This window comes from Triticum urartu, chromosome 6A (assembly GCF_056163025.1).
Source record: "Triticum urartu cultivar PI428250 chromosome 6A, HENAU_Tu73, whole genome shotgun sequence".
NCBI lineage: Eukaryota > Viridiplantae > Streptophyta > Magnoliopsida > Poales > Poaceae > Triticum > Triticum urartu.
The window spans coordinates 326383117-326392671 of NC_141878.1; positions in this window are offsets into that span (position 1 = coordinate 326383117).

The window sequence follows — 9555 nt, forward strand, 5'->3', positions numbered from 1 at the left end:
GATTTCACGGGACGACTGTCATTTGTTCCGGTGACGAATCTTCGACCGGAGAAACTGAATCTCTTTATCAGCTACAAGATGGCCGGATTGGGAGCTGTTCCGATGGCGACAGTATTCCGGACCCCTCTGATCTGCCCAACCGGGTTGGAATATTCATGGCCGGAGCTCAAGCAGCGCTTCATTCTTCGACAGCTACGGCAACGATTTCCGGTTCAGCAGCAGCGGCGGCCGCCGGGGCAGGAGGCCCTGCGCGCCCGCTGGCTCAGGTTCTATCAGAGCTATTTGATGCGTTGGTTGTGCTTATGGCGGAAGTTAATCCACCAGATCAGGACGTTCACAATACGGAGATTGCAAAGGTAAAGGAACAGATCACCCAGGCCAAGGCGGATCTGGCGGCTGAGGACACCAGGATGGCCGCAGAGCGGGCTGCTTTAGACGCACAGGCCTACAGGCTTATGTTAGACCAGAGCGCATCACATGAAGTCATGAGGAGGAAGCACCGATCCCGCTTACCTCCGGTTTTCGAGGCCAGAGACCTTTTCAACACTCCAGGGTCAAGAGCCGGCAATCCGCTGGAGAGGAACCGGGCAGAAGCCCCTGGGACCAGTGCGCCGGTTCAACCTCATCAGATTGACCCGCCTCGTCAAAGCACCTTTGTACCTCAGACTGCTTTAACACCCCCGGGTCACTACTCCAACCCAATGGATAATCTTGTTGCCGCTGCTGCACGGCTGGAGGCCATTCCAGTTGAAGATGACTCGCCGCAGGCAGTAGAGACACAGCGGGTCAAGGAACTTCTGAGGATCGCTTTGGTCCAACAGGAAGCATACTCGTACAGCCGCGACCGGATCCACTCGACCCCTCGTCCAAGCCGGAGCTATAGCAGGCATATGGATGAACCGGCAATGTCGAGTAATGAACGACGTGGGGCACCCCGGGACAACAACCCGGCGGGTGGTGTTGATAACGCTCAGGGAGTGGTGGACCGGGCCCGCGCGCGAAGGGAGGCCGAATTAGCCACACAGCATCAGGCTCGGCAGCTCACGCCGGTTCATGCAACCACCTTGACTGGACCTGGGGTTACCTCCAGTTCTTTGGGGGTGCCTTGCCTCATCCCCGCTTTACGCAACGTGCGCTTGCCCAAGGATTTCAAAGGCCCGCGCAAGGTGCCAAATTACACGGCGGATCAACCTCCAGAGACATGGGTGGAGAGCTATGAGATGGCCATGGAGATGCTTGATGTAGATGACGCGGCATGTGCAAAATACTTCACCATGATGCTCGAAGGAACGGCCCGTACTTGGTTAAAAAGCTTGCCGGCTAATTCTATCAGTTCATGGGCCCAATTACGGGCCCGGTTTATCAGCAATTTCAAAGATACCTGTAAACAGCCTATGTCGATAGTGGACTTAGCTGCATGCGTCCAGGAGGAAGGAGAATCAACGACTCATTGGGTGCGCCGGTGTAGGATCGAAAGTATGTCTAGAGGGAGGGGGTGATTAGACTACTTGACCAAATAAAAAACTTAACCTTTTCCCAATTTTAGTTCTTGGCAGATTTTAGCTATTGTAGGACAAGTCAAGCAATCATCACACAATTCAAGCAAGCATGCAAAGAGTATATTGGCAGCGGAAAGTAAAGCATGCAACTTGCAAGAATGTAAAGGGAAGGGTTTGGAGAATTCAAACGCAATTGGAGACACGGATGTTTTTCCCGTGGTTCGGATAGGTGGTGCTATCCTACATCCACGTTGATGGAGACTTCAACCCACGAAGGGTAACGGTTGTGCGAGTCCATGGAGGGCTCCACCCACGAAGGGTAACGGTTGCGCGAGTCCACGGAGGGCTCCACCCACGAAGGGTCCACGAAGAAGCAACCACCCACAAAGGGTCCACGAAGAAGCAACCTTGTCTATCCCACCATGGCCATCGCCCACGAAGGAATTGCCTCACTAGCGGTAGATCTTCACGAAGTAGGCGATCTCCTTGCCCTTACAAACTCCTTGGTTCAACTCCACAATCTTGTCGGAGGCTCCCAAGTAACACCTAGCCAATCTAGGAGACACCACTCTCCAAGAAGTAACAAATGGTGTGTAGGTAAGGAACTCCTTGCTCTTGTGCTTCAAATGATAGTCTCCCCAACACTCAACTCTCTCTCATAGGATTTGGTTTTTGTGGAAAGAAGATTTGAGTGGAAAGCAACTTGGGGAAGGCTAGAGATCAAGATTCATATGGTAGGAATGGAATATCTTGGTCTCAACACATGAGTAGGTGGTTCTCTCTCAGAACATATGAGTTGGAATCGTGTATGTGTTCTGATGGCTCTCTCCGCGAATGAAGAGGAGGTGGAGGGGTATATATAGCCTCCACACAAAATCCAACCGTTACACACAGTTTTCCAATCTCGGTGGGACCGAATCATCAAACTCGGTCGGACCGAAAAGGTAAACCTAGTGACCGTTAGAGATTTTCGGTGGGACTGACATGCAACTCGGTAGGACCGATATGGTTAGGGTTTGGGCATAACGTAATCTCGATGAGACTGATTACACAAACTCGGTGAGACTGATTTTGGTAATTAGCTAACCAGAGAGTTGGTCAGGCAAACTCGGTGGGACCGATTTGCTCTTTCGGTGAGACCGAAAAGTTACAAAAAGGAAACACTGAATTTACATTGCAATCTCGATGGGACCGATTCGCTCTTTCGGTGAGACCGAAAAGTTACGAAAGGGAAACAGAGAGTTTGCAATCCCATCTCGGTGAGACCGAGATCCCTATCGGTAGAACCGAATTGCTAGGGTTTGGCAGTGGCTTATGACAAGTGAAACTCGGTGGCGCCGGATAGAAAGAATCGGTAGGACCGAGTTTGGCTTAGGGTTTAGGTCATATGTGGAAGTGGGAAAGTAGCTGAGGATTTTGGAGCATATCACTAAGCACATGAAGCAAGAGGCTCATTAAGCAACACCTCATCCCTCCTTGATAGTATTGGCTTTTCCTAAAGACTCAATGTGATCTTGGATCACTAAAATATAAAATGAAGAGTCTTGAGCTTGAGCCAATCCTTTGTCCTTAGCATTTTGAGGGTTCCACTTTCACCATCCATGCCATGCCAATCTTTGAGCTTTCCTGAAATAATCATCTTGGAATAGCATTAGCTCAATGAGCTATATGTTGTTATGAATTACCAAAACCACCTAGGGATAGTTGCACTTTGAATCTCCCCCTTTTTGGTAATTGATGACAACATATAGATCAAAGCTTCGACAAATGATAATAAGCATGAAATATATCGTCGCTTTGAGAAGTATGTGACAAGTAAGAGCTCCCCCTAAATTTGTGCATATTTAAAATTTGCTTTGGACTGCAAATGCACAAAGAGTTAGAGTCATGGGTTACTCTTCCATGTCACATACATCTTGGTGGAGCGCTTAAAATGATAAGAATGAAATACATGCACTCATCACCAAGAATAGTGAATGATCACATAAGATAGATAAGATAATAGCATTCTCCAAGCATTAAGTGTAGCTTATGATCAAACACATGATCATCAATGTCTCACAGATAACGACATAGTATCTCAAGCACTCAAAAGCAAACAAAGTTCGAAAAACCACCAAATAAAGCAAGAGAGAATAAAAGCAACACTCTCTCTTGAAGCCTATGATCTATACATTTTTCTCCCCCTTTGGCAACAAGTTACCAAAAAGTTCCTAGAAAATGCATAGTGCTAGATCGACTCTCAGGCTTGATCTTCTGGTGGTGGTGGAGTCCGGAGCACTCCAAGGACGAAGCCTTCTGTAGACGTGGTCGGAGTCGAGGCTAAAGTGGATGCTGGAGCTGGTGGAACTGAAGCTGTATCTGGTGCAGACGTGGTGGCTCTGGGGTCAGCAAATGGCACTGCAGACGACCTCGGACCTCGTGGCACTCTGGCAAAGGCATCAGTTGTAGTCTTGCCTCTCCTCTCCTGCATGTCATCCTGGAGCTGCTCCACTGCAGTCTGAATCTCTGTCACTTTGATATCCAAGTCATAGAACTTTTGTTCCATGATCCTCTCTAAGCTTGCCTGGATCTGAGTTAGGGTGGCTAGTCCTTGCTCAATCCGCAGGGTGGATGCAATCAAGTAACCAAGCTGCTCTTGTTTGGTTTTCAGGAAATATTCAGATGCCTCCTCTTGAGTAGGCATCTTGGCAGCTTTCTCCTTCCTCGCCTTCTCCTTCTTGGCTTGTGCTTGGGCAGATGATGGTTCATTCTCAGTCATAACAACTTGATTATCTTCAAAATCTGGACGGATGGGCAGGTGTTCCTTGTCCAATAAGTATATGCCCGTGCCCATCTTGGAGTTGATGAGCTCCTGAATCTGTGGGGCATATCCACAGCTCCTCTTCTGGTCTGCTGCTGTCCTCTTGATTGTCTCTACCATGAGGCTCATCACCTTGAACTTCTGTGGCACATCAAAGATATGTAGCAAATTGATCGCGTGGCCTCTGATCATCTTGTGATCTCCAGACTTGGGCAATAAGGTGTGCCTCAGTATCCAATTTATGGTTGGCAGCCCTGACAGAAGATAGTGTACTGAGCCAAACTTGAAAGTTTCAAGAGCTTCATTTGGAATTTCCTTGTACATATTGGACATAGAGTTATGATCCATCTTCTTCTTGGCATATACATCCAAGTCATCTTCCTGCTCTTCTGGGGCATTAATCAGCTGAGCCCATTCATCAACTGTAGATTGGTACCTCGTACCTTCAGACATCCATGTTATCCTACCATCTGGATAAAAATGTGCTGTGGAGTAGAACTGCATGATAAGATCCTCGTTCCACTTTGTGAGCTTCTGCCCAACAAAGTCCTCTACTCCACATGCCTTGAAGCTGTCCTGCACTCCAGGGTAGTGCTCTTCGTTTTCCTTGATGTATTCCCAGTCGACCCATCTCATATCACATACAATTGGCTTCTTGTCCAACAAAACTGTCTCATAGAAGTCCTGCTGTTCCTTAGTGTGGAACCTGTAATCCATAGCAGTTCTTCTCCTTGAAGCATACGGGTCTGCTTCTCTCCACTTCCTGAGCCCTGAATCTCTTCTGAGCTTCATGTCCTCAGCCACAGGATGAGCATCATTGTGGTCTGGGATATTGGGCTTGAGCTTTCTCAGAACATGCTCTTCATCATCTTCTTCAACAACAGTCTCAGGCACTGGGGCCTTGTTCTTCTCAGCAGCTGGGATGCTTCTTGTATTTCTCTTTGGCTTTGGCTTTGGAGCTGGCTTGGCCTTGGAAGCAGCTGCCCCTGATCTTATGGCATCACCCATCAGCTTGGGTGCCTTAGGTGCTGGTGCAGCTACCTCTTCTTCTTCCTCTTCTTCCATGATGGAAGCCTTTCCAAGAACTCTGGCTACGGTCTTCTTGACCCTTTCCTTCCTTTTCTTTCCTTCAGCAGCAACTGGCTCTATGGCTGCAGGCTTTTCAGGAATCTGAGTTGAGGCTCTAGCCTTTGGCATAGGCTGCCTACCTGCTGGCCTTTTGATTTTTAAGCTTGGCTTTGTGCCCTGTGCTGGCTCAACTCTCTTGGAAGTTGCTTCCTCTTCTGCCACATAGTCTTCATCCTCAGAATCTGAAGTTCTCTTCTTTCTCTGTCTGGTGGCAGCTTTAGGCAGATTGCTAGGAGTACTTCTGCTGCCATCATCTGAAGAACTTGAGGGACTAGTGCCCTCACTCATCTGCACTTGCTGTTCTGACATGTTCTGGCTGTCACTCTGATCAGACATGTTGCAAACTCTGACTGCTGACCCTGTGAATAGGTTATAGATGAGATAGAGTGGATGAGCATCACAAAATGCAGAGATTTTTGCAAAAGAATGATCCAAAAACTTAGTTTTAGTTTCCCACTGAAATCATCTCGGATCTACCGATTTTTAAACTCGGTGATACCGAAGCAGTTTTGGCACCTAAACTAGTGAACTCGGTCAGACCGAGTCACAGTTCGGTGGCACCGAGACTGCTAGGGTTTCACAGAGTTCCAAAATCGGTCACACCGATAAGTAATTCTCGGTCAGACCGAGTCTCACTTGTGCAATGGCATAAGCCAAATCGGTGGGACCGAGTTTTTCAACTCGGTGGGTCCAAGATGGTTTCGGCGGAAACCTAACCCTAAAATTTTCGAATCAAATCTAATCTACGAGCGCATTGACTGGATAGGAGTGTTTCAATCGTGGAAAGAATCATGATGATCACAATGTGCTAAGAATCGGATTGGAGAATAGCACAGAGATCGAGTCCATACCCTAGTTCGGCGGAGACTCGCTACGGCGGCAATGGCGGGGTAGAATTCCCATTGACGGCGACGGAGACCAGCGACTAGAGGCGGCTGGCGGCGAGGAGACGATCCGGAGACCACGTTGGCAGAGCAGGCTATCGCGCGGGCGAAGGGGTTCGGAGAAATTTCCAAATTTTTGCCTGTGACTATATATAGCCCGCCCCTGTCGGTGTGACCGAGTGGAACAACTTGGTGGCACCGAGATGCAAAACTGTATATAGTTGTTGCAACTCGGTGTGACCGAATGGTTCAAATCGGTTGCACCGAGATCGAAAACCTAGATCAACTTAATGATCTCGGTAGGACCGAAAGTGGGGTATCGGTCAGACCGAGAATCATAAAGAGGTTTTGGAAGTTTAAGTCTATGACGAATCGGGGACTCCGAGCGCTCCTCACACAGAGTGGTTCGAATCTGACTTGATCAAATTTTGTGATGTAGCATGAATAGAGTTTGAGACGAGAAAAGCATAGATAGCTAGAGGAGGTTCTTAGGCATTCTTGTCCATCCACTTGGCAAAAGGAAATAAAACCGAACAATCAAAACAACAAGTGGATGTCCTCGAATGAGTAAAATATGCAACCAGCATGCTCACACAATAAGATGGCAAATGAAATATGTGACAAGGCATGCACAACCAATTCTAGCATCTATCAAGCAATTTGCGATGACAAGGTCATCTATATATGAGTATATTGACTTAGGAGTCAAGTGAGAACACTTGATCATAGGTCATACTCATCGTTTAAGCTCAAGTGGGGTTACCACTTTTACATAAAGCATTGTTGTGTTCACATCTTTAGAGTTGCTTTCGCTCAAGTCTTAGAGTAAAGCTCCCCCTAGATGTGATATCCCCCCTTAGAGGGATGAACTAACCTCGGGTTTTGTCGATGATGACTTCATGTAGATGTTGAAGATGTGGATGCTCAATGTTGATGTAGATCACTTGGAGCTATCCATTTGAGTGAATTGCACTTTCAATACCTACATGGGTTAGTCCCACAAGGAACAAACAAGGATATCCATAGACATAGAGTGATGCACACACAAGATGATGTCCATGAAAACTTTTAGGTTACCTTGTCCCTTGTCTTACCAACAAGAGGGTTTGTGACTCCTTGAACTAGTGCAAGATGTGGAAGTTGATTGCACTTGTTCTTGCCAAAATGATAAGAGTGAAGTATGTTGGCGGAGTCACCCTCAAGAACTCTCTAGTTCTTATTCTTTTGGATCCACACCATCTTGATGGGAATCCTTGGAGTTGTAGTCGTACTTGATGAAGTGGAACTTGAAGTAGTCTTGGGAATCCACTTGACTAAGGTCTTAGGAGCTTCTTCAAATGCATCAATTTCCTCTTGAAGCTTGTCCTTGCCTTTTTGCTTGTAGTCTTGTGGTGGAAGATCATCTTGAGCTTGTGTCCCCTTGAAAGAAGTATCATACTTCTCTTGTTGAGGAACAAACTTTGTCTTGGGGTATTGATCTTCTTCCCACTCAACTCCATTGGCATTGAACTTTCATTCAAAACCAACACCTTGATTCTTCCGGTGCATTCCTTGCTTGCGCACAATTTCCTCGAATTGCTTACTCCCGGCAAGGCTTTTGTACACTCCTTTCTCTATAATTCCCTTCAATAAGCTATTTTCTTGCTCAAGTGTAACTTGGCTAAGACAATCATTAGTGGAATCAAGAGAACTACTAGAAGCAACAATATTGGATTTAGCATGATCATTGTTACTGCTAGAGGAAGAATCTTTCTTGTTCTTGTTACTAGACTTGACTTGAGGCATGTAAGTGGATAAGAGTAAACGCTTGGCAATGTAAGAAGAACTTTTCTTGCGGAGATCATCATTGATTGCTTTTAAGAACTCATGCTCTTGCTCAAGATTGAGCTTTTCAAAGCGTAATTTCTCATGAGCTCTTAAAAGTTCTTGATGATCTTCGAAGATAGTTTCATGAGCTAACTTAAGAGTGTTTAGTTCTTTAGTTAGAGCCTCAATCTTCTCCTTATCATTGTCATTCGTTTTATCTTGATTAGCATGATTAATTGACGTTTCATCATAGTATTCATCACTAGAGTTGTCAACAAGCAAATCATCATCTAACAAGTCATCTTCATCAGTATTGAAATCAACATACTCGGGGTGTTACCTTAGGACCTTTGGCCATGAAGCATCTTCCAATTCCTTCATTTGGTGAGTCAAATATGTCGTAGGAGTTGGTTGACACAAGTGCTAGACTGGCAACACCTTCATCTTGAGTATCTTCGGAGTCGGAGTGATAACTTCTCTCGGAGTGGCTGTCGGAGTCGGAGCCGGATACCCATTCACCAACATGAGCTTGATGTCTTCGTTTTGTGTAGCTCCTTGATGATTTTTCCTTCCTTTCCGAATCCTTGCTTCTCCGTGAGTATCTTCGTTCATAACGATCATCTCTACTCCTTCTCTCTCTTGGTGGTGATTCTTTGCTTCTTCTTTTTGGAGAATCTTCTCTTCTCTTGTAGGGAGCCGTACACTCATTGGAATAGTGTCCGGGTCTTCCACAACTGTAGCAGTTTCGCTCTCGACTAGAAGATCTTTTGTCATTGTAGGACCTTGACTTGAAGCTTCTATCTTTGCTTCTACTCTTGTAGAAATTGTTGAAGTTCTTCACCATTAAGCTCAATTCTTCATTGAAGTTTTGTTTCTCACTTGATGATGTAGGGGCTTCACATGAGGCTTTGTAGGCACCACTTGATTTGTTGTGAAGTTCCTCTTTATCCTTAAGTGACATCTCATGAGCAACAATTCTTCCAATCACCTCCGTTGGCTTGAGATCTTTGTAATTGGGCATCATTTGGATCAATGTGCACACGGTATCATATTTTCCATCCAAGGCTCTTAGAATCTTCTTGATGATGAATCTATCGGTCATCTCTTCACTTCCTAAGCCGGCAATCTCATTTGTGATGAGAGCAAGCCTAGAGTACATTTCAGCGACACCTTCACCATCCTTCATTTTGAACTTGTCAAGTTGACTTTGAAGCACATCCAATTTGGATTCCTTGACGGAGTCGGTACCTTCGTGCATATCAATCAACGTGTCCCAAATTTCCTTTGCATTCTCAAGATGGCTGATTTTGTTGAATTCTTCGGGGCACAATCCGTTGAAGAGAATATCACAAGCTTGAGCATTGTATTGCAACATCTTCAACTCATCCGCGGTAGCTTCACGGTTTGGTTCTTTCCCATCAAAGAAGTCACCTTG